We start from the raw sequence: 23,402 nt of genomic DNA, 5'->3' as shown, positions 1-23,402 counted from the left end.
TCAAAGGAGGCTTTGCTTCAGTCCTTTTGACGTGGTGGCCTGAGATGTTCAGCGCTGTGCGCCTCGTGACAGGCACAGCACGTACAGATACTGGCATAGGCTGAATCTTGTGGCAACACTGAGTAGAAGGATCTTCACCAGTGGGAAAACCCACGGAGAAAGGGGCTAAAAAGGTGTCAGATGATGGAGTGGAGGGAAGAGAAGGCATGGGACTGTAGGTTGAAGCCAAGAAGAGTATTACAGCATGGGAGATGAGCTGTGAGCAGCACCAGCGGGGAGAGTGGAATGTCAAGACGCTTGTAAAGGCTTCACACACAGAGCTGGATGCAACCATAAACAGAAATAAGGCAGATACCTCCCGACAACCTTTGACTCCATGTGAAGAGCCATGTGATGGGTTGCATAATGAGGACACCAAAGGGGGCTTCACTTCAATTACCCTGTAGGTGGGGTCAGAAAAGCTGTCCTCATCTTGCACGTCACAGAAACTGGTGTAAAACTGCTCATCTCCCTCTTGCTCTAATGAGTGGCCTCAGCAAAGGGCCAGTCTCCAAGAACCAGTGCTGCTTCCCATCACTGCCACCCTCCCACTGCACCTACAAACAGGACCACACCATCTGGGCACTGAACGGGACTGGCAGTCAGAGAGCTGGGCTTGCTGGCAGAGCTCCTGTGTCCTCTGCCCAACACTGCCACTGTCACCTCGGCAAAGTCACTTGACCATTCCAAACCTCAGTTTCCCCCAATAATAATACAGACGTGTCCTAGGGTGGACTGAAAAGTGATAACACACTGAGACAAGAGGAAACTCAGTATTAATTCAGAACTGCTTGGCTTCCAGCCTCATGGATCCAAGGGGATCTCCAGGGAAAACCACCCTCTTCAACTCCAGTTGTACCTAACTTTTAGGGGGAACGAAGAGAAAAAATGAGAACCATCCATTTTGTGAATCAGCCATCTCTCAGACCTCCCCTCTGGGCTCAGCCACCCACTTTCAGACTTTATCCATTGTTTGCTTGGACTTGTACAGGAAAAATCACATTAAAGAAAATCCTAGCTGAATCACACACTTTGGAGTGGTTGTAATGGACAATTTGACAAGGACATGGGGATTTGGCATATTTTTAATACAAAAATATCAAATGATAATATGCTACACTCCTGGCTAAAAACATTATCTGTTGGCATGGGGATAATTTAAGCCATAATGCTAGCTACTATAATGCAGGCCTGGAACTCCATGCAAATGTTACCCTGATCCAACAGCTACAAAGCTCTGTTTATCCTAGTAATTAATTCTCTCTTATGTTTAGTGATACAATTAGAGAAACACTGCCATTCTGATGGGCTTGTTTCCACCAGCGCCTTTTACTATATTTACATCCCCACAATAGGCTTAGTTTTACAGAAAAGGGTGAAATTGTATGTATGGAGACAATGCCACATGCATTCCCAAAGCATTGTATAGATGTAAAGTTAGGCTCCAAATTGCATGTTTATTGTGTGAGCACACAATGAGCTCAGATTAAATATTGACTAAAGCCAGCCTAACACCCAAAATAATGAAGATGAGCACAATAGTGTGATTTACTCCCAGCCACTAGAGAAATACACATCTGTAACATATAACATGCCCTTCCCACAGATATACTCTTTGTATTCTAGGCAGGAAAATTTCATTCTCATAAATGATGGATTTTCTTTCCCAACTGCCAACACATTCATATTACCAGTTGCAAAGGAAACAAATACAATAACAAAAACCAAATGCCATTCCCCTGATGCAGTGATGAGCAGGTGACTGGCTCCTTGTATCCTCAAAGTTGAAGCAGGAAAATGGAAGATAAACATGGCTAAAATCAATGAATCCTTTTCCTTTTGTCCCCCAAGATGTGGGAGCCAGCAGGGAGGTGTGGGCATGGCAGGTGTCTTTTTAGAAACTACTCCCAGCCCTAGCTGTGCTCTGAAAACTATCTGTCCTTCTCATGCTTTCCTCCTCCCCAGACTTGTAAAAGAAATTCTGGGAGACACAAATGCTAATGTAACAATTACGATAATAACACAGCACTGAACAGGGGCAACACACACCCTTCACAGCAGCTCGACCTCTAAATCCTCTGATACGGTATTGCTTCATTCAAGATTAAAAGAAATTGTAACCTAGCACAGACAAAAAGACACAGGAGGCAAGGCAGGATCTTGCTCAGCAGTGAAGCCCTACTCCAGTCCAGATGCAGTCATATCACTTCAGCTTCTCTGTACCATCTCCATGACAACCATGTAATTTGGATGCAATAACCACTGCTGAACTGATCTTTAAATGTAGCTTTGTTATAAAACATAATACTGAACATGTCAGGCTTGGGATAAAGAAAAGTAGCCCCCTACCAATGACGACTGTGATTTAAGAGCCCCCCCTTTAATTTTCAGCTGCTGAACAGTCTTGCTATTTCAATAATTGCGTGGATGAGCAGATTTTAAAATCACTAACAGCAAATACCATTTATGCGTGCGTGTGTGTGTGTGTGTGTGTGAGTGTGTCTGTGTACAGCATACTGTAGTATAACATCTCAAACAAGACACCACACTGAGAGCTGGAAAAATGTGTCACTGTATATTCAGAGAATGGGCATCCTTCCACAAGCACGCGCATGCACACACACACACACACACACACACACACACACACACATCAGGAGGTTCAGTCTCTAGGAACTGAGGCATACAGCTGATGCATCAAATAATCCTAATAAGAATCAAAACCGGTACAACTAAGCAAAATAGAATAGGAGATCGACGTACCACATGACACCGAGAGCAGGAGAGCTCACATTTGCACTTACCTGAGCAATGAGCTGTTTATTTTTTGGTCCCTTCACAAACGCAGCTCCCTTTTCTCTTCAACAATCCATGCAAAATAATCTGCAGTCCCACCGACGGAGGAGTGGCCCCGTCCCTCCCCCTCCACCACCTTCCTAGACCTCCCAGTTATTGGCTTCCTTCTCCCTTCCCTCTTGCTCTCCCTCTCTCTTCCCGGCGATGGTTACACCTCCCAGCCTTCCCCCAAGGTACCAAGAGACTGCTGGGGATCTAGCAAGCAGGGTGGGAGGGGACGGGGAGAGGGGGAGGAGGCAGGGAGTGATGGTGAATGGTCCCAGTGGAAGGATGGAATAAAGCCCTTGCTGGCGAAGCCCCCAGAGGAGCACACGTCAGGAGCAGACCTGACGCACGGCTGGGAGGCTCTGCTCGGGCTGCGCAGGAGCTGCCAACAATATCCCCAGAGGTGGTGGGGCTTGTCGCCCCACGCACGCCTGCGAAGCGCTGGGGGACAGCTCTGCTTCCTGACAGCAAAATCGTCACCCTTCAAGCTGAGACTGGCTTGAAGTTTGGGGTTGAAAATCCTGCCAAATACTCACACTGTCTTTATCAACCGAGGCACTTCCACGCACATACAGCACTGGAAATGCCTCAAGGATCCACCCCAGTGCAGACCCCAGCACTGCAAGTTGGCTTGCTCTGTGCCTCGGGGCACTCCCACCTGCTGCAGCCCCGTCACATCCCACCCCATCCCATCCCATCCCATCCCATCCCATCCCATCCCACCCCACCCCACCCCACCCCATGGCCAAAGAGCCCTGCTTGCCTTCAGCAGCAGGGCTGCCCCTGTGCCCGCCCGCCAAGCTTGCTCCAGAGCCACCCCTGCCACGGTGGGCTGGACCACACACCTGCTCACCATCACTGGGACCTTCTTTGGCAAGGCTGACAGATCTCCCTCCTGTCAGCTCCTGCATGCAAAGGCAACAATTTTGCCTACAGCCTAACACAGGCATTTGGCTCACCAAGACGGCTGGGGACGCAATGTGGACATTGGTGGAGAGACAGAGGGACACAACACTTTTCCTGCTCTAGGGGCCACCTTACTTTACTTGCAGAAGCAGTGCTGTAGGGAAAACACTGCCTCTTGCCCATTTGGTGGCTGTAATGCAACAGGCGAGAGGTGGTGGGTGCCCTCTGCTTCAGGTTGCCCAGCTGGAGCACAAGCCTGTGGTCCCTCAGCCTAAGCCAGCTGGGGCAGTGGCCAGCTGCCAGTATCCTTCACCTGCACCTGGCACACGGCTTTGCACCGGGATCACCCACATCTTGGTGGCCCACGCGACCCAGGACGCTCACCCTGGCTGCTTCAGAGGGATGTGTGATCCCTGCCCACTGTCAGCCCTGTGCCTCAGGGCACCCACAGCGCCATGGGCATGCACCATCCTCCCTTCTAACAGCTCACAGAGGACCAAGGGCTCCCTCAGCAGCATGCAGAGTGCACAGCCCCATGCTTTAGTCTGAGGAAGAAGGGTTTGGTGTCTGCCCCAGATGCATGTTCCAGGACAGCCAATGGCTTCCTGACTCCCTGGAGAAAACTTCTCCCTTAGACCTCTGTGCCTCTTGGCAACCTTGTTCCAGAGGATGCACGCCACTGAACGAGCAGACAAATCCCCAACATCCCAAATTAAAAATATCATTACAATGGATAGCCATACATCCAAACACTGAAGCACAGCCATTAGATGAAATAATGTCCTGGAGCAGCTCAGCAGAACATGACTGTATATTCTTCCAGAAGGGATACCCCGCAGCACAGCACACGGGGTTGTTTGCCAGGGATAGTATCGGTAATGAACCATGTAATGAGCCACCCTGCAGCTATACTCAGGAGTTATCCAACAAACGCAAGTGTGAATGAAGGTTACTGTGCTGGAGAGACACATGAAATGGATCTCGTGGCCACGGACAAGGGCAATAGGCAGCTGGACAAATCCAGGTGCAGGACTGTTCAACTCCCTTGGGGTTCCTTCATCTGAGAGACAGGTTTCACCTTATGCCATCACAAAAGTCTGTCCTCCTCCTCTCTCTGATCAATTCTAAGGTATTTGTAATCAACCAATTATCAGCTTAGGGTGCTTTAACATAGAAAATACAATTAAAAAAAAAATGCACAATGTTCATCAGTCTATTGCACTTTTCAGGTCTAAAGGCAAGGAACAAAATCCAACCCTAGGAAGTGACATTTTGCAGCATGAGAAAATGAGGTTCTAGTTTCTAAGAAAGCATCCACTACTGGGCCTCCAAATAACTGGGTTATCAATCGTTCTGCTTCTGGGAATGAGCAGATCAACAGCTGGATTCAGGGAGAAACCTCCCCTCATCCCTTGAGCAGGGTGATGTCCTTGTCCTTGTCATTTACGAGACACTCCTAACAGTAACAGAGTACCAGGATTTTTCCTGCATTGGCAGTAGATCTGTGCTGGATGCCCTGCATATGTCATAACTTTTTGTTTGTTTGTTTGTTTTTAATTAAGAAACCTCCTAAACTATAGCAATTCTGGACATGCTGTTTAACTGCCTGGATGTGCCCATGAATCTGCAGATGCCGTTTGCCATTTGTTACATGAGTTCTCTGGGGAAGTGGGAGCAACCCAGGGAGATGCCACCTTCCTTCCATGCTGACACCAGGGGAGCCACCCCTCAAGCCCCAAACAAATGAAAGCACACGTCTGGGAGCCTTCCAGGCAGCAGGGAACTGCAGGCACCAGAACTAAACACTGCAGACCACACAACAGGCACGAAAGTTAACCAGCTACAGTATACAAACCATGGAAACACTCCAGCTAGGCTGATGGGAGAGGCAGACATCTGGAAAAAGATGGGAGCTTGTGGCCCTGAGATTGTTCATGGTCACATACCCCCATGGGATCTACTGATAAACCTGAGCTCCAAGGCTGCTCCAAGGCTGGTTGCTCTGCAGCCCCAGCTCCGCTCCCCCTTCACACTGAGTGGAGAAGCCAGGACCACTCACCCTACAACCTCACAACATTTATTGACCACCTGACAATTTTGGAAGCGGCTTAACTGCACTAAGTACCATGCCCTGCTCATGGTACTTAGTGTGGGACACAAGGACACTCCTGGGTGCTGCTCAGCCTTCTTAATTTTTTCTATGAAAACATTGCAAGTGTTCTTATGTGCCCAGGAATGATTTTGCTTCCATGTCCTCTCAGAGCTGGGACTCACCAACTTTCAGTACAAGTCACTTTGATGGAAGCCTGAATTAGGAGAAAGCTTTACGAGGATCTTACATGGTAGGGAGATGTGGAAACCGTGGTTCACATCAGGAGCACCAGAGCTGGTGGGGAGATGGCTCCTCATGACTGTTATGGGGGCTGGGAAAGAGATTCGTTAGTCTCACCCTGGGTGGTTGGATGGCATGCAGAAATTATGCTTTAAAAATAACCGTGAGAAAAAGGGTGTATGCAAAGAGCTCCTTTAGATCTCTGAGGTAGAAGGGCTGCTAACAGGTTTGTAAGTCTGAGAAGACGGAAAGGGGAGAGGGAATAGGAAAGTCTCTCAGAAGAGGGTCCAAGGAAAGCACACACCTTTGTGTGGGGGTGTGTGTGTGCACGTCCACCAGTGCGTGTGAGTGCATGCACCTGGAGAGACCCCACAGAGCGCAGTGCTTCGCTGGATTGGGGCCGCAGCCTTGGACACTGAATAAGAGACCCGCAGCTGGCTCTTCTTCCTGTCCTGGGTTGAGTGAGTGGTGGAGTTTTTTGGTGGCAGGGGAGGGGGCTATCGGGGCGGCCCCCTGTGAGAAGCTTCTCGAAGCTCCCCCAGCTCCACCTCAGCTCCACTTCTGTTTGGGAAATTGAGCCAATCGGCTGCGCCTCTGCGATAACGTATTTAAGAAGGGATGTGGTGACGGGCAGTGGGACTGGTGAGGAGGAGTTGCTGCAGCTGCATGAACACCAAGGTCAGTGGAGGAACGGAGGAAGAAAGGAGGGGGGAGGTGTGCCGGAGTAGACACCCCCCTGTATCCTGTGGGGAGATGGCAGGGCGGCCCCCCCCCGCCACCCATGAAGATCTACGGTGGAGCAGACATTGATTTATGGTCTGTGGCTCCTGCTCAGCTGATCAAGGTTCTGTGCCCGAAGAAGGCCGGGATCTCATGGGAAAAGGCATCCCCGCTGCTGTAATTCAGTGCTGGGAGGATTGCAGCATGCAGGGGTGTCCCACGCCGGAGCAGCTCGGGAAGGGCTGAAGCTGTGGGAGAGAATCCAGTCGGAGGAAGTTAGTGACCCATGACGGAGCAGTGTGGGGAACGCTGCGGCCTGTGGGAGGAATTCAAGTCGGAGAAAGTTTATGGAGGACTGTCTCCTGTGAGAGGGGGACCACGATGGAGCAGGGGGAACAAGTTTTGGACACTCCCCTCACCGAACATGAAGGAAGTGGCAGCACTGACTGCACCCCCCATTCCCTGCCCCTGCGCCACTGGGGGAGGAGGTAGAGATATCGGGAGCAGAGCTGAGCCCGGGAAGAAGGGAGGGGTGGGGGGAAGGTGTTCTCAAGATGTGGCAATGCTTCTCACTGTCCTACTCTGTTATGTGTTGTTAGTGTCTATAATAAATGTATGTTCTTTTTTTTTCTTCCCCTAACGAGTCTGCCTTTTGCTCGTGATCATAAAAGGGGGATTTTCCCCCATCCCAGTCCTATCTCGAACCCCAAGCCTGGCTCTCTGTCCCTTCTCATTGCCGGAGGGGAAGGGAGAGAGAGGTGCTGCACTGTGGTTGGCTGTCAATCAGGCCTAAACCATGACACTTCCGCAGTCACATTGGTTCCTGCTCCACAACAGCTTGTTCTAAGGTGGCTCGTGCTTGGTGTGGGTACACAGAGCCACTGGGGGGGCCCACGTTGCCATGATGGGCCAGGAGATAGTGGGAGGAAGATGTTATCAAGGGGGAATTGACGGGAGCCTCTATTTTAACAACCAGCTGAAAACTCTTTGGCCCGAGAGGTTTGGAAAGCCCAGATGACGTATGTCCTCCAGTAAAGATGCCACTTAGGTACAGGAGAAACTACCTTCACCCCAGGAGAAAGCCTCCCAGCCTGTAGGCGATATTGCTTACAGCAGGTACTGCCAGATCCAGAGGCCGTGGCACACACTTGCAGCCGTTCCTGCAGGAGGATGAGGAGGGGAACAAAGTGTCCTTGGAGAGAAGGTGTGGTCAGAAAGTCTGCAGCCAGCACTTCTGCATCAGTGGGCTGTTGTCTGAGTTACAGGCATACAGGGGAAGACAGCCGAGCACTGAACTACCCCAAGCATCTCACCCTGAGACAAACTGTCCAGCAGTTAATTAAATCCTGGGGGAAATTACTCCAATTCCAATCTCAGGTCTTGCATCTAAACACCGTGTCTGGTGTCACCCTGCAATCATTGGCTCTTCTTAAATGACAAAGCCCAGCTACTGCAAGCACTTTCCCCTAGGAATTTTTTTTTCCTGTAGGCCATGACCAATTCCCCTCATAACCTCCTCCTGGATATACATTCAAGTAGAACTTGTTTACTGGCTCTGTAAGAGTCTGGTTTTCCACACCATAGTTCATTCTTCGGGCTTTTCAATAACCTTCTGGGTGCTGGGCCAGGACTCAGACTTGAGTACCAGCCTGGCCAGGGCCCAGCACAGCCACCCCGATCTCCTGTACCCTCTGGAAGTCCGAAGATGACACTATGCACAGCACAAATCTCCTGTGCGAGGATTAGTCACCTCTCTCGCACACACAAAAAAAATCTTGATGTGCTCTGGAGGTTTTTGATCTCCTGCCCAGTGTAGGCATTTCTGCCTGGGAAATCCCAGCCTGGAATATGGGAGACATCATTCCTGGCATTTCAGGTTTTGGCAGAAGGCAAGACTGATGCTGATGGATGATCACTCTGTTCACTCTCTATCTTCCCCCATGTCAACTTCCAGATGAGTCACTGTCCTCCAAAACACCATCTTCCCTCTGCTCGTGGGGGTTCCTGAGTGTATGAATTTGCATTTTTCTTCCTGAGAGCCCACTGTTGACACAGAATCAGCTCCGCAAGGCAGACCTGGCTCAGCATCTGACTTGCCCTAATTTCACTAACTTTTAGTGTATGGAAACTGTACCCTCGGAGACTAATCTGAGCAAACTCTGGGATGCCCGGCAGGGAGTCTGCTGTTCTTCTGGCTACAAAGGGTCTGCAGTATATGTTCCATGGTTTTTTTATATTTCAGCGCAATAAGTCTCTGCCTCTCTGCCATTCATCATCTCACCTAAACAAATGTCATCCTATTTTGCCTGATGAACTTGAGGTGCAAATACACCACCTTTCCCCAACAGTCCAGGTACCAATATACATGAAGTATCAACACCCTAGAAGGATTTCTCAGCCATATCTTATGAAACTGTTCAATGTAATTTTTCTAGTCATAAATATGTACAAACATTTCAGTTTACCAGTTGCTATTTAATATGCTGCCTGGTTACTACTGGAGCAGGAAGCTTTCCATCATCTCTGTAAGATATGTACCCATCAGAATGCTTTTCTCCAGAGTTATGAAGCTGGACATTTCTTTCTTTTTCAGTATCAGAGCAGGCTCTTTTACCACCTTCATTTAAAAACAACACACAGCATTTATTTTCTTCCTGACATATATGCATATAAATACACATACATGCACACTTCCTTATAGTCCTTAATGCTAGTAAATATAATTTTCATTGACTGCTCTTTCAAATTAGCCTTCCAGGTCTCTGTATTACATAACAGTTAATTCACACCTTTTGTTACTGAATCCCTTCTTTTTCTATTTGGGTATTTTATTACCGCTATTATTTCTGCTTTTCTTTAACAGTGATAGCTTCTTAGCTAAGAATACCTTTGATGACTGCAAAATTGTGTGCATGCTGTGGAAGAGACAGCATCTATCAAAGTTTTCTTAAACAACTCTCATTTATAACATACATTATTTTGTCTCAGTTTTTTCTCCAATCATTTCTCGCTTGTAATTGTTCTCATCTCAGGAAAATTGACCACTTTAAAGTGCCTTGCATAGTATTATCAATGTAGGATTACATTCTGCTCATAACAAATGCAATTAGGTCTTTTAAGCATCTATTAATTCTGAGTTCAGTAATCAATTCACCTTTATCTGTTGGATTGAGGTCTCACACAGAATTAAACCAAATTCACTGCAATATTTTTGGTGACAGAAAATTATCATCCGTCATTTTTAGAAACTCTGGGGCTGTGTTATTATCAGCAGCACGAGCCCTTCAGCATCTATCCCTGAGGCTGAAAAGCTGTTCTGGGAACACGGATTTTATTTCACTTTGTTATGAAGCTGTTTAGGGAAGCTATTTGTCCAGCCCCCTAGTTCAATCTGGTAGTCTGCAGCGATACATCAGTGCTGGGGCAGATCAACTTGAATCTCAATGAAAGAGCAGCCTGTGGCTGTATATGAGGACAAGCATGTGGACAGTGTCCCAGGAAAGGCTGGCGATTTGCAGGCAAAAAGTCTGCAGATCTGTTAGCAAATCCACTCCCTTTACCCAAGGCAAAGCAACTTCCAGAGATGCCCACAGCTCCACCACTGCTGTCTGGGGGTGTCCCCTAAGGCACTGCTTCGCCCAAGTGCCATCCCAGGGAGGAAAAGCTCTGCTGCATCTCCTGCAAGCCCTGCAGCGGTACCTTCCCAGCTCACCAGGATCTCCAGTGAGGCCAACACCAGCCGGCTGGGGGATGGGACAGCCAGAGCCTGGCTTTCTGCTGACACACCTTGGCTCATCTCATCTCCAGCTCTCTGTCCTGCCAGCCTGGGGTGACTGGGTGATTCAGGCCTATGTCAGTGTGTCTCGGTACCACACAGAATGTCCTATTTGTTTTTGGAAATGAGAATTCCTAATGTCTGTTTATTGCCCCGCCACATGGCATTGATGTATGGGACAACTGCTCAATCTTTTTTCTACCCACTTTTCCGCATTTCAAGCTGATATGGCTGTAAGGGTGCCACCAATAACTTTGTTCATACAATTATACAGACCTTATAATTTGCTGTGGTGGCCAAATCTGATTCATGGTTCAGAGGAGTCACCTTCCTTCTTTAACCAAAGGCAGTCACCAGGTCCACCTCTGCTAGGGGCTCCTGCCAGCTCTGGCAACCTGAATACTGAGTCTGCCTTCAGAGCATCCTCCCAGCCCATCGTCGCAGACCCTGCATCCCGCTTCAGGGATGAAACAGTCCCACTGAGCAGGCAGTCTACCCAGAGACAAACACACTCCAGCTGGATCATCTGGACTTGCTGTGAGCTGCCCGGGGAGCAGCGCTGACTGCTGGAAATCCGTGACCATGATGCAGGGAGGAGGCTGGGGAGCAGCAGCTGAAAAGAGAGGTAATTTATGCACCCTCGCATCAGTCAGCTTGTGTAGGGTCCTGACATCTCTGGGAGGTTTTGTCTCGCCAAACTGCAGCGATTCCACCTCACCCTGCCTGGGCCCTTGCTCCTTTCGCCACTTCTCACGTGATGGGCTGGCAGCCCTGGACACAGCAAAGCAGCAGACATTTGAAGAGGGCTTCGCTCAGTGCTTATACCTGTTTGGGGCTTGGACACAGCCTGAAGTTTTGTGGAGTCCATGAGGGGTAATTTTGCCGCCAATTGGCAGGTTCTGGAGCACTGACGTGAAGGGGCAGAGACCAGAGGAAAGAAAATTTGCTGCTATCTGAGACAATCTAAGACATGGAAAGAGGATGGTTCAGTGGTGGGAAGAGAGCCCTGTCCCTGGCTCTTCCAGGACAAGAACTGCTCAGTCAATGGGATTAGGTATAGTGATCAGGGATGGTCAAAAACTCTGGCCAAGATAAGCTAACACTGTTGTGTACCAGGGAAGCATTGCCTCTCAAACTGTAGTTATGTTGGCCCAGCCATCTACCCTTACCTTTAAGGCACACTGTCAGTCTGGATCCAACCTAGAGGCCACAGCCAAGTGCTCTGGCTCTGATTTTTCAAAGACTTGGGATAGGGGAAGGGGGATTAAAGACAAATTTTGGAATTACAAACCTGATTTACATTATATTGTCTATAAATATAAGTTTTCAGATGATGGAAAGGGACATTTAAATCATCTGATGTTTCATTTAAGCTCAAGAGTTAGGGCCTGGCTCGGAGATATGGGAAAAAGGAGCACAGACAGCATGAGGTTATCATGTCTGGGAATGAGTTGGGTTGCAGTGGGACAATTAGCAGTGATGAGGCTTGCAGCTACATGAACCTCTGTAAGGAGGATCCCAGCATCTTCTCTGCTCTGCTCACGGGTTGCTAAAGTGGATTCAATAAGAGGGACATTTTGGGATGATGATAGAGAGATGTCAGAGATGCCAATGAACTACCATTAGCTATGTGTGCCCTTAGGACTATGGTAGCTTCAGCATTTAATTTTGTTGAAATGACCACTGGAACTGGGGCAGGGAGCATGAAACTGCCTGGCTGAAACCTCTGCATTCACCTAACACCACTGCAGCTAATGGCACTGGAAGGAGCAAAGGAAAAATTATTCAGTGGCTGGACTGAGAGACTAAACCAAAACTGTTTCTGATAAAGGAATTAGTTATAGCTCAATGTTTCATCTCTTTTGAGCTAGGAGTCAGGGGAAGATAATGATCTTCTGCAAGTAGGGAGATGAAGAGCAGTCAAACAATTTAGGAAAAAATCAATTTCAGTAAACTATCACAACAAGACCATTCACAATGAAGGACTACAATTGTAACTTTTATGACACGATTTTTTTCCCTCTGTGAAACTCCCTCAGGAAGCTATGAACTGGTTGAGCTGACAAAATATGTTTCATTTGCAAAGAAACTTTTTTTTTTTTTTTTCATTCATTTTACTTCCAGATACTTTGCTTACATTCTAGCAGAGCTGAATTTCTGTGAGGGATTGGGAATGGACAATTCACTATACGGGGGTGGGGAAGGAAGCTGACATAGGTCTGGAAAGGCTGTTACTGTCCTTCATGCATTAAATCATCTGCTCTTGCCATCACTGATGGCAACAAGGGCACAGCCATAATCAAGCTTCCTTTCTCTATCCTTCCAGCCATTTATAGATAATCTCACTGATGCTCATGTTTTTCAAAAAATCTCCATTTTAGGACACATTCCCTTAGAGCTGGCATCCTTGGGGCTACTCCACACCATAAGCATGCGTCTGTAGCACAGAGGATGGGAACCGTGTTTTCAACAGGAGAATTTAGCATTCCTCTGCTACAGGTCAGTATGGGACTAAGATGCAGTTAAGTAGTTCCTCAGCCTGCACTACCTTTCAACTTATTTCCATTTCCTAAACCACTGCTGACGTCTGTCTAAATCATTATCTCCACAACCACGCTGAGCATTAGCTTTTGCTGAGTATCGCACAGAAGATTTGGAGCTTTTGAAAGGATGCTGAGCTTAAGAAGCTGCCACTCCAAACAGCTCTGGGTGCTTGTCGCATTTCACCAGCTGTTTTTCCCAGTGCACACACAAACACATACAAACACACACCCTACATGCACACACACTCCCTTTCATGTGAGTCGCCTAAGTGAATACTTGCTGTCAGATCTTCCAAGCCACAGAACATTTTTAATCAGTCAGATAATTCAATCATTCATTTCAGACCTGCTCTGCGCAGCTGTCATTTTCAAGCATCAAAGCTTCTCTGTGAAAAACCACGCAGGCTGGGGGTTCATTCAGGCCTCACTGTTTCAAAATGCTGGGGGGGGAGCAGAAGGGATGCAAAGGAAAAGAACTAATGGGATGGATTAAATGAACTTCTTATAAATACTTCTGAAGCTATCAGCCAACCATCCTCAGCAGAGAACAATGGCATGGCACAAGGGCAACTCAGGCATCTGAAGGATTAGTAAGGTATTTGCAAATCTCTTAAATTGCAAAGTGGGGAGAAGGGGGGGAGTTGTCAGATGAAGCTTCCTGACTGAGATGCTCAAAGCCACCGAATGGGATTTGGATAGCTGGTTCTCATTAAAATTAATGGAAATTGGGTGCCCAGACCTACAGGCAGCTTTCAAAAGCTTCATCTCCATTTATAATTAATGATCCCAACAGAGTGACTAAATATTTATACAATAGGTCATGCTATATGCAAAATAGAAGAGATGCCGATTGGTAGATCAAGGACCAAGAGAAGGAGAATCTGATAGGGCATCAAGTTCAATCTGCATTGTCCCTTCTTTAAATTCTTCTACTTGCAAATCCCCAGCAGCTCTCACTAGATGAGCAGCTGGGGTTGTAGCTGTAGCAACGATCATGTTCTCAGGGTACCTACCATACAGAAAACTAAAATGGCAGCTTTACAGCTGTCCTGGGTTCTTCCCCTCTCCCTCCCCACAGCTCCGACTTCCTTCACCAACTCACTTCACCTCTGCAAATCTCAATTTCCAGTATGAAAAATACACAGTATCACTGTAGGAGGAACTTAATCCATGAACACTCCTCTGCCTTGGTCAAAGATGCTACATATGGCAGACACCAAGTAAAAGACTGACACTAATCTGCCTTCAGGCATTAGTAAATCTCTGGCTGGATCTGTATCACTGCATTTACTCCATAGCAGTGGAGTAATTCAGTGTACAAAGATGGTGGGTTGAACCCTGAGAGCATCTGAGAGGTCTATAATCTGGGGATGAAAGCTTGGTACTGCTGCAAGGGAAGTCCAAAGCAACCCAGTCCTGTCCTGGTTTGTCTGTTCCCCAGGGGCAACTCTTCCTCAGCTGGGCCATACCTTAAACCCTGACCCAGCTGATCCACTGAGAGGGTGTCCACGGAAGCTTGGGCCTCATGTACCAGGTAGCCTTGGGTCCCCACCCAGAAGAGCTCCTGAGCTTGGTTTAAGACAGCCCACTTGGGGTGATCTTGATAATCATAGTGCTTTACAATGCTTTAATGGAGGAGATTCAACTCCTCCAACCTTTGAAAACTTGTCTTTTAATATTTTTCTTCCATGCCTCATCCAAAGCCACCAGATGGAGAAGTTTTGCTGACTCAGGGAATATGGAGACTCCTGCAGTCTCCTTCCATGCTTTGGCATCTCAAGGTTTGTCAAGCCCAGATGGACATATTGAGTGGGACCTCAGAGCTCAACTAGGATTCCTCTGTACATCCCCAACTTCTAGGATGCAAGTTGTAGCTCCAGCTTCACTGAAAGCACAAAGCTTAACCTAAAGACAAGTAGCCTGTTCTTGTGTCTGTGGTCAAATACTGTTACAAAGGCGTGTTTTATACTCCTAGCCTCCAGCTTCTTATCAGCTTGCTCTTCTTCTCTACTACATTAGAAAGCATCAGTAGCTAACGTTGCCTTTCCATGTGACCTTGGATGCATTGCACAGATCTTTCTTTGGTTCTCCTGACCATATTTCACAGCACAACATGGGCTATGGCTAGCGTCAAGTCTGGCTTAGCACAGGTACACAAAGCTGTATGTAGTCACTTGAAAGATTAAACTGAACATGAACTACAGCGACATCACCTGAACCTCACAGCCCAATGGGCAGTGCAAAGGGGAGAGAAAGCATTGTTCCTCTCTAACATCACTGCCAGTCTGCCTGGCACGGGATGTTCGCTGTTCTGTGGCTTTGTTCCCAAATAAAACAATCGGCTTTGCAAGATAAAAATTCAAGTTCAAGGCTTAAAGCTGTTGTCCCCAGACTAGATGTCAGGAGACACACAAAGAATAAAATAACTTCATTTTCCTTGTGAATATCTGTCTTCTTATTTTTTAATTAAACAACAGCTGGGTGTAGACTTGTGAGACTGTAGAAGAATCCCAAGACAGAGGAGATTAGGCGATCTATGTAATGTGAGGATGTAAATCCTTCTCACCACTGCCAGCATGGCAGCTGATTCTGGCAGAATCCACTCCATCACTGAACTCATCACTACAACAAGCTTCAGCAAAAGATATCTTATATTTTAAGCATTTAATCCCGGGGTCAATTATGTACCCCAAATCACAGTCAATGCCCCATCTTGTAAAAGAGATAGGTGTCACAAGGCAGGGATTTTAGGAGCAGGTTGGAGAACCCTCTGTTGGCAGTGCCTTACGTAAGAACTGGTCCCATCTTCAAGCATGAGTGTGGACTAGGCCACCTCTCGAAGCTCCTGCCAGCCCCACTGATCTCTCACTTATTGACATTCATGTGCGTGAAAGTCTGAAGATCTGTGTTTTCTTATCGCATAGACCCAGGGACAAGGTAAGCTTCCCCACCTGGACATCCCTCAGGGCTTGGCCATGGAGGGAGGGCTGTGAGCCCTGGCAGAATGTCTTGGCCTTGCTGCTGAGGACCCACGCCTGCATCCCTCTGACTTGTGTGGTTACGAAGAAAAGACTGGGACCAAGGACTCACACTGCTCAGCCCCAGTAACACCCCTTCTCAGACCCAGAGCCACTGGCCCAACCATCATCCCAAGTCCTGCGTGCGACCCCCCTTGCCGCTGAGCAGAGCCGCGCCTCGCAGCCACGCCGGGAACACAACAGTGCTCCCAAAGAGAGCTGTGCAGGCTGCAGCACTGTCAAACTGCCCTAGATTGGAGCGAATAAGCTCCTTTCTGATGGGAGGTAATTGCTCTATTTTAAAACTAAGTGGTTCAAGGAGAAAAACGCAGGCAAAAGGGCCTGATGCTCTGAGGGTTGGGGTGAGAAACAGAAGGTGTGCAGGGCAGAGCAACTCCATAGCTGCCTTGCTGGATTGTCAAAGCACTGGATGAAAAACACGAGTCAGGCTGCTGCTGCGTCCCCAGCCCAGCCAAATCAGTGCTGCGGGAGAGAGCAGAGACTTCAGTGGGAGAAGTGGGTGCCCCTCCTCAGGATACCAAGCTGCAGGGCTGGGCACCCTTAAAAGCCAGAGGGGAAAAGCTCCTGGTGCAACAAAGAGCCTCTGTCTCTTTTTTTGCCTGTGCCCCCTCCACCGCAAGTTCAGGGTTTGTGGCACAAAGGAGATTCCCCAGAGCACTTCGGGTCAGCCTGTTAGGCCAGCACCACTCCGCAGACTGGTCCGAGAGCCGGCGTTGTGAAGCCCAGTCACACAGAGGAACAGCCCCCACCACGGGGACAGCTCACAAGGAAGCTTCTCTGGGGAAAATAGTTGCCACTTCGGCAAACCGTCTCCCAGAGCAAAGACCGACAAACTAGAGCAGACAACAACAGAGTCATTAATGAGGCCAAGCCTGGCATCTTCCCGGACCCCCCGACCACTGTGATCAGTGATTTCTCTAAGTGAGCACAGAAGAGGCCTCTTCAGCAGAGTTTTGTCTTTGCTGCTTAAAATTCAATAGCTCCACTTTCCAAGCGGGCAGGAAAGAAACAGTTTTTGTACGTTAACAGCCTGCCCCCCTCATCCCTATTTGTATGGAGGAAGCTCTCTGGCTTGAACTTGGCAAACGCACCTCAGGCCTGCAGGGAAATGATGCTGAGAGGCTTGAAGCATGTGTCAGCTGCTTCCTAGCCCTCCTGGACTGGCAGTGGCCCTGGCAGGGATGGGTCCTGTTTGAACATCCCTCAGCTGGAAGTCAGAGAGATGTATTCAGTGCTCCAGCAATGCGGGTCCCACCATGGATGACTGTGAACAGCTCTCAGCTTCCCCCCAAGGTGGGCACCCTTGTCGATTCTCCTTGTGTCCCTTCCTCTCAGGGGCAGAGTCATGTCACCAGCAGGGTCTCTTGTGGGACTGGCTTCATACATCCACACAAAAAGAAAACGTGCACGTGGTAAGCCACAGCTTGCCTTCAGGCCACATCTCAAGAAGATGATGTAAAACCCATCTTGGGGGGACCCTGTGACCTGAAACAATGATGGAAGCACTCAGCTGACCGCTCCTACAGGGGCTGAATACTATTTATGTAAAATATTGCTATAAAACCAAGGCTGGCTGCCCTGTCTCATCTGAGAGCCATTTGTTGTCATTTTAGGTCAGAGTTAAGGTTACTAAGAACATAAATGACACATTTTCTCTTGCAGACAGCCAAGACTCCTCTTTTGCACAATGAGCACCCAGAATAAGTGGGAGGATGTGATAAGTGCCCTGCAAAGCTTGCTTCACCTTAAAATAGTTTTTCAGTTGAGAACCCACAGCTGTAACTTAGCATGCATGTCTGGAAAAAAAATAAGTCCTCTGGCCTTGTTTGCGTAACCCCACCTCGTGCCCATGACTTCCTTCTCAGCTGCCAACATGGAACCATGCTGTTGAGTTGAGCAGGCTGTAGAGATTCGGCTTATCTCCCAGAGAGCTAGGGTCATTTCTCCAGGACAGCTGCCTCCATTGATTTGGTACGCTGCAGCCTGCCAGGGGCAGAGCCAGCTGCTCCCTCCACGCTGGATCGTTGGTGAACCAGACACAGAGAAGCGGTAAGAAGGGTTGGGGGCTGAAGCACTGGGGCCAGAGGAGAGCACGCCATCCACACAGATAAGGTGTCCTTCTGGAGAGCTGGCAGCAGCAAGGGCGGCAGAGAACAGGCAGAGCAAGGGGAGCGTTTGCTATCTCTGACCTCTGAGCATCCTCCTGGCAGTACGGCTTCAAAGGGAGGAATGAAACATGGGAACAAGTGACCTGGTTTGCACACTGACATTGCACTCAGTGAGGGACATGTCTGCCTTGCACAGATACGAGGGACCTTCTGCTTTCAAATCTTTTATTGACAGCCACTCCCCTCCCTCCCCAAGGCCTGCAGCCCCTCCATCCTGCTCTCCCACTACAGCAATTCATCACATGAGCCTTATCTTAGCCACACATAATCTCAGTCCTTTGTCTCTCAGGACAGGGCTTAGAGAACACCCCAAAGTTAACGAAGCAGGTCCATACCCTCATTAACTCACGGGGCCTGTCTCCTTCGATTAGGTTGTGCTGACTCTGCTCACACATCACACTTGCTGCTCTAGATGCAGGGACACTGGGGCATTTCCAGCTGGGACACAGACAAAAGAAGGAGATAGCAGAGCCTTGGTTACCACCAGAGCAATTCAGGACAAATAATTAGAGGCTTTCATGGCTAATTGGATCTGTACTGTCAATCCAGGACAGGAGATGCCTTAACCCACACTGCCTGCCTGAGATTGCTAAGCAGGCCATAAATAAAATGCATCACTGGTCCAAAACTCATCAGCTTTCAGCTTCCACCCTGTGTACTGACTCCCAGCCCTGCTCTGGCACAGCCCACCTGGTGGGGTCCAGCTCCCTTTCCTTTTCCATGACCACAAGCCTTGCAGCCGTGCCAGCACACTTGGAGTCCTTCTCAGGTAGCTCAGAGACCCTTCAGGCATGCAGACCACAGCATGTCATGGCTAACTTGAACAAGAAGCTACTGTTTTCAAACTAAAGTCAAAGGGTAAATGAACTAGTGGTTAGGAAGAGCCAGCATCAGAGATCAGTATCGGTAGAGGCTGGCAAACCAAAGACAAGGTATTTTCCAAAGAAGGCTTGTGAGTTGGAAGTTGGTTCCCTGCAGTACCTAGGCTTCAATCTGCCTTTTGTTTTCAGTCACAGGACAAGGCTCCAGTCTCACCCCAGCTCACTCCCGGCCCTGAAAATCCTTCTTTCCTTCTCTGCTCAGACATCTCTTTCAGATCCTGGGAGTGCTGGCACTTGAAGACAAGACATGCAAACAAAAACAACCACCCTCACATGACTGCCAGCCAGCGCAAGGACATCCAGACTGTTAAAGCAAGCTGGAAGCTTGACCCTTCCCCCTGAGGACCTTCAGCATCTAATCATCTTTAAGGAGGAAGTCTCAAAACCATGCACTGAGCCCCCTGAGCCCACACCCTGTCTACAAGGCTGATTGCTCTGCAAGGTCCTGAGTGCTTCCCTCAGGAAAAAGAGCAAAGGAAAATGTCTTGTACTGCTTGGGAACATGACCTGCAGATCTTCCTCTGCCATGGGAAAGCTGGGTGCAGGACGCGTAGAAAGACAAAGTCACAGCAAAGGACAGTCCAACACTCTGGGCCAGGCAAAAATAGATTAACCTACTTGAAAGTAGGACAACATCGCTGAAGAGTAGGACATCTGGTCACCACAGCAGGAGGAACAAATACAAAGGAGGCAGCTTGTTCACGTCTAACCTGATGGGAGACAGCTAAAGTGTAGACATGTAGGATGTTCAGGCAAGCAGCTGGGACCAGCAGTCCCCAATCAAAGAGTGACTCTCCATCTCTCTGAGATGACTGCTAGACTTGCTGCTGGCAGCCACTCTACCTGCCGACCAGAAGCAATATCCTGTCCCCAGGAGCCGGTGGGATATGCGTGCCCAAACCTAACAGCTGATCCCTTCTACCTGATCTGCTAAACCCAGGGGTTTGCAAGAAATGATCACCAAGAGATAAAACGTAAGAAGATTCCTGATGTGCCTGAACAAGCTCAATGCTTGTAAACTGCTTGGAGGCTCCCTGCTGCCAAGGCCATCCACTCCGCTGGCTCCAGCCCACCTACCTCTTGCTCCACTCGGTGCCCCTCAGAGCCTTTCCCCCAGCAAGGTTTTCAGCCCACTAGCAGAGCACTGTTCAGAGAGGACATGACAAAGAAGTGATTAAGGACCATCGCTGAGCTTGTATTAACATCTTCAAAAGCTCCACAGCCCACCAGCCAGCCAGCAGGCTTCGGCTAAGCTGGGCGTGATGGGTCATTCAAAAAGAAACAAGAAAGTAAATGCTGCAGATAGCACGCACATCAAAGGAGTCTCACTGCTGCTTGTAGAGAGGAGTTAATGCCATGCCGCTGACTGGCTGCTCCAGGGCTGAGTTTCCTACCCAGCCTTGGCAGGACAGGCAGTTTTCTTGGCTTAGGAACCTGTGCTGGAACGGAAACCCAGAGCACCAGGTCTCAGGACACCATTCAAAATCCTGTTCCTTGTTGCTGCTGCTCTCAAAGGAGGCAGTAGGAAACCATCCAGGTCCCAGGTCCCTTTGCACAAAGCTTTAAGCCCCTCCAGAGAAAGGTCTCCTTACAGGGTGTGGTTTGTTTCCTCAAACTCAGACTTGAAAAAAGCAGTCTGTGGCAACTGTGAACTTAGGTGTCAACCACCGCAGCCCCCTCAGCAGACCCCAAACTGAGGTGAATGTTTCTGGTCTAACCTGACAGCTGAGTCCACGCTGAGAGAAGCCATCGAGAGCGTTTTGCAAATATCCCCCCATGCCAGCCTCCTTTTTAACCTCGAAATTATCAGTCATCCACAACGGTCTTTTAATTGCCCTGCATTCAATTCAGCTGCTCAGCCACTCGCTCTGGGCTAGGGGAGTCCGCACACAAGCCTAGAATGAAGCCAAGAGGTGGAGAAAGGTTTCTCTAGTCGTTGCTAGGGCTGTTACAGTGGCTGCTTGCTAGCAGTTGTCTTCCAAGAGAGGACAAGGCATTTGGAAAAGAAGCAGCATTACCCTTACGGGTCAGGCAGGGCAGATTCAGGCAGCAGGAGAGCGGGAAGGTGGCCTGCCTGCCCTGTGCTGGAGCAGATGTCACGGTCCTTCCCCAGGGACAGCAGTCCAGGACAGTGAGTGATGCCGCTAGCTGGGGAAAGCCCGGGGGTGGCAGGAAACACTGAGACAGAACAGATCACCATCTCCAGCCGGGAGCTGCCAGAGTCCCATTCATGGTGCCAGCAGTGGTGATGGGACAATGCCTTTGACCTCACAACAGTGAAATTCAGTTTGCCAACGGCAGGGTGCAGGCTGAAGCGGGCTCTGAGCTGCAGAAGCTGACGGTAGGTGCACAAGCTGGCTGTTCAAGGCCACCCCATCACACACCACCTCTGCCAGTCCAGGCAACAACCCCAGAACCATCACCTCCCTCACCCTTCATCCAGAAACCATTTCTCCCCTCTTCCTGCCATACTGATGACAATTTTTGTCAGGCAGAAAGAACCAGAAGTATTCACTTTGAGTCAATGCCGGTTTTACTCCAGAGTGTCTTTCATTCTATGCAAAGGCATTTCTAACTAAGGAATCATCTCAAATCCACAAGCAAGAACCTAGTTCTGAAGATGTGATAAACAGTTTCCTTTATTTTAAAAATAGATATTTCAGAAAAGCAACCTAATTTATCAAATACTCCAATACCCTTAAACCTGCCCTCTATCTCCCCCAAAGTGTGTAGATGCAGGGCTGGAAGCAGATGCACTCAACTCTAATCAACAGGCAAGGCCTGCTTTCCTCCTTCAAGCACTACCTGGAGGGATTGACAATGAACTTGATGCTGAAGACATTTAATAGCACTAGAAAACTGCTCCTCCTAGCAAGAGCTTCCCATCCCACAGAGAGACCGTCCTATGCCTACAACTTTGCCAAAAGGCTACTAACTTCCCTTGCCAAGAAAGGCTTGAAACCTTCACAGTGCAATTCTTGTCCAGCAGACCAAGGTGACCTGCAAGTCAGCTTGAATGGGGTTGTCACATCTTTTTAATTCTGCTTTCCAGCCTTCCCTCTATGTCAGGGAACTACAGCAAGCCCGGTGCCTCTTGCCCCTGTCCAGAGCCAGGCAGACATGCTGCTTCTCTAGCTCATGTTATAGCTCACTGCGTGGCGGTTGAAAGGACGTTTCTGCCACCCAGCTGAGCCTGCTCTATTACACAGAAGGAAGCTGGAGAGGCACCGCGTAACGAAGGAGCTGGCCAGGAATCTGAGAGCAGAAAAATCCGTGCAGCAAACCCACTGCCAGGCCGCAAATCCTCCCCGACCCCCACACCCAGTCCTTCCCTGAAGAGCCTGAGCAGCGCTGCAGCCCTTTGAGGCAGCGTGACGCCACTCGAGCACAAATTTAACCCACCCCCCCCACCTTCCCGGGGGCTCTCAGGGAAGGACAGCCACCTTCGGGCGCCTGTCACTTCACCCAACAGCACTTTGTGAGAGGTCTGCGTTCCTGGGGGGGTGTGGGGGGGTGTGGGGGGGGGGTCGCACCAAGTTGGGGCACAGCTCGGCTGGTAACAGCGGATGGCACAGCCCTGAGGCACCCCACCCCTCCGGCTGACACCCAGCCCCCGGGGGGGCACCCACGGCTCCAACACGTGCGGTGAGGAGATGGGGGGGGGGTGGGGGGGGGGATGACACGCCCCCCTGGAACCCACCGCTGCTCCCCCCCCCGCCCCGGGGGGTGCGCGCACTCACCCCGCGCCTTCGCGCTCTGCCCGCCTCCGCTTCCGCGTCCCTGTCGCGCCGGGCGACGGTCCCACGGACACGCGTGGGGCCATGGGGAAGCCGCTCCGCTCGGTGCAGCCCCCCCCCCCCCCCCCGCAAGACCCGGGATCGGTCCCGGGCGCAGCGCGGGGGAGGGCCGCCAGGGGGCGCCGAAGGGCGCCCCCTGGCGGCCCTCCCCCTCGCTGCGCCCCCGCCCCGCGTGGGAGGGGTGAGGGGCAAGGAGGCTGCGGGGGAGCGTGGGGGGCGCGGGACGAGCTACGGAGGCGTGGGCAGCGCCAGGACCCCCGAAGGCAGCGGGGGCTCCCCTCTCTGCCGGCGTTTGCCCCCCGGGGTGGAGGTGTCGGGAGGGAGCCGGCGGTTTCCACACACCCAGCCCCAGCCCCGCCGCC

At 49.8% G+C, this 23,402-nt stretch overlaps 1 protein-coding gene across 4 annotated transcripts in view; it reads right to left on the bottom strand.

The window, feature by feature from the left end:
* The window catches only part of PSD2 (pleckstrin and Sec7 domain containing 2), an 89,480-nt gene extending 66,403 nt beyond the window's left edge, over window positions 1-23,077 (bottom strand). Inside the window, exon 1 of one of the 4 annotated variants that reach the window (XM_042789979.1) lies at window positions 22,984-23,077. The gene's annotated coding sequence lies outside the window, so the exon portion shown is untranslated. Of the gene's footprint in view, window positions 1-2,843; window positions 3,165-20,320; window positions 20,362-22,983 lie in introns of those variants that run through there. The other 3 variants (XM_042789980.1, XM_042789982.1, XM_042789981.1) reach the window with 3 other exon arrangements.
* Window positions 23,078-23,402: the final 325 nt, after the last annotated feature.

This window comes from Tyto alba, unplaced genomic scaffold (assembly GCF_018691265.1).
Source record: "Tyto alba isolate M040663 unplaced genomic scaffold, T.alba_DEE_v4.0 Super-Scaffold_17, whole genome shotgun sequence".
NCBI classification, from domain to species: domain Eukaryota; kingdom Metazoa; phylum Chordata; class Aves; order Strigiformes; family Tytonidae; genus Tyto; species Tyto alba.
This window is presented reverse-complemented; position numbering and strand designations above follow the sequence as displayed.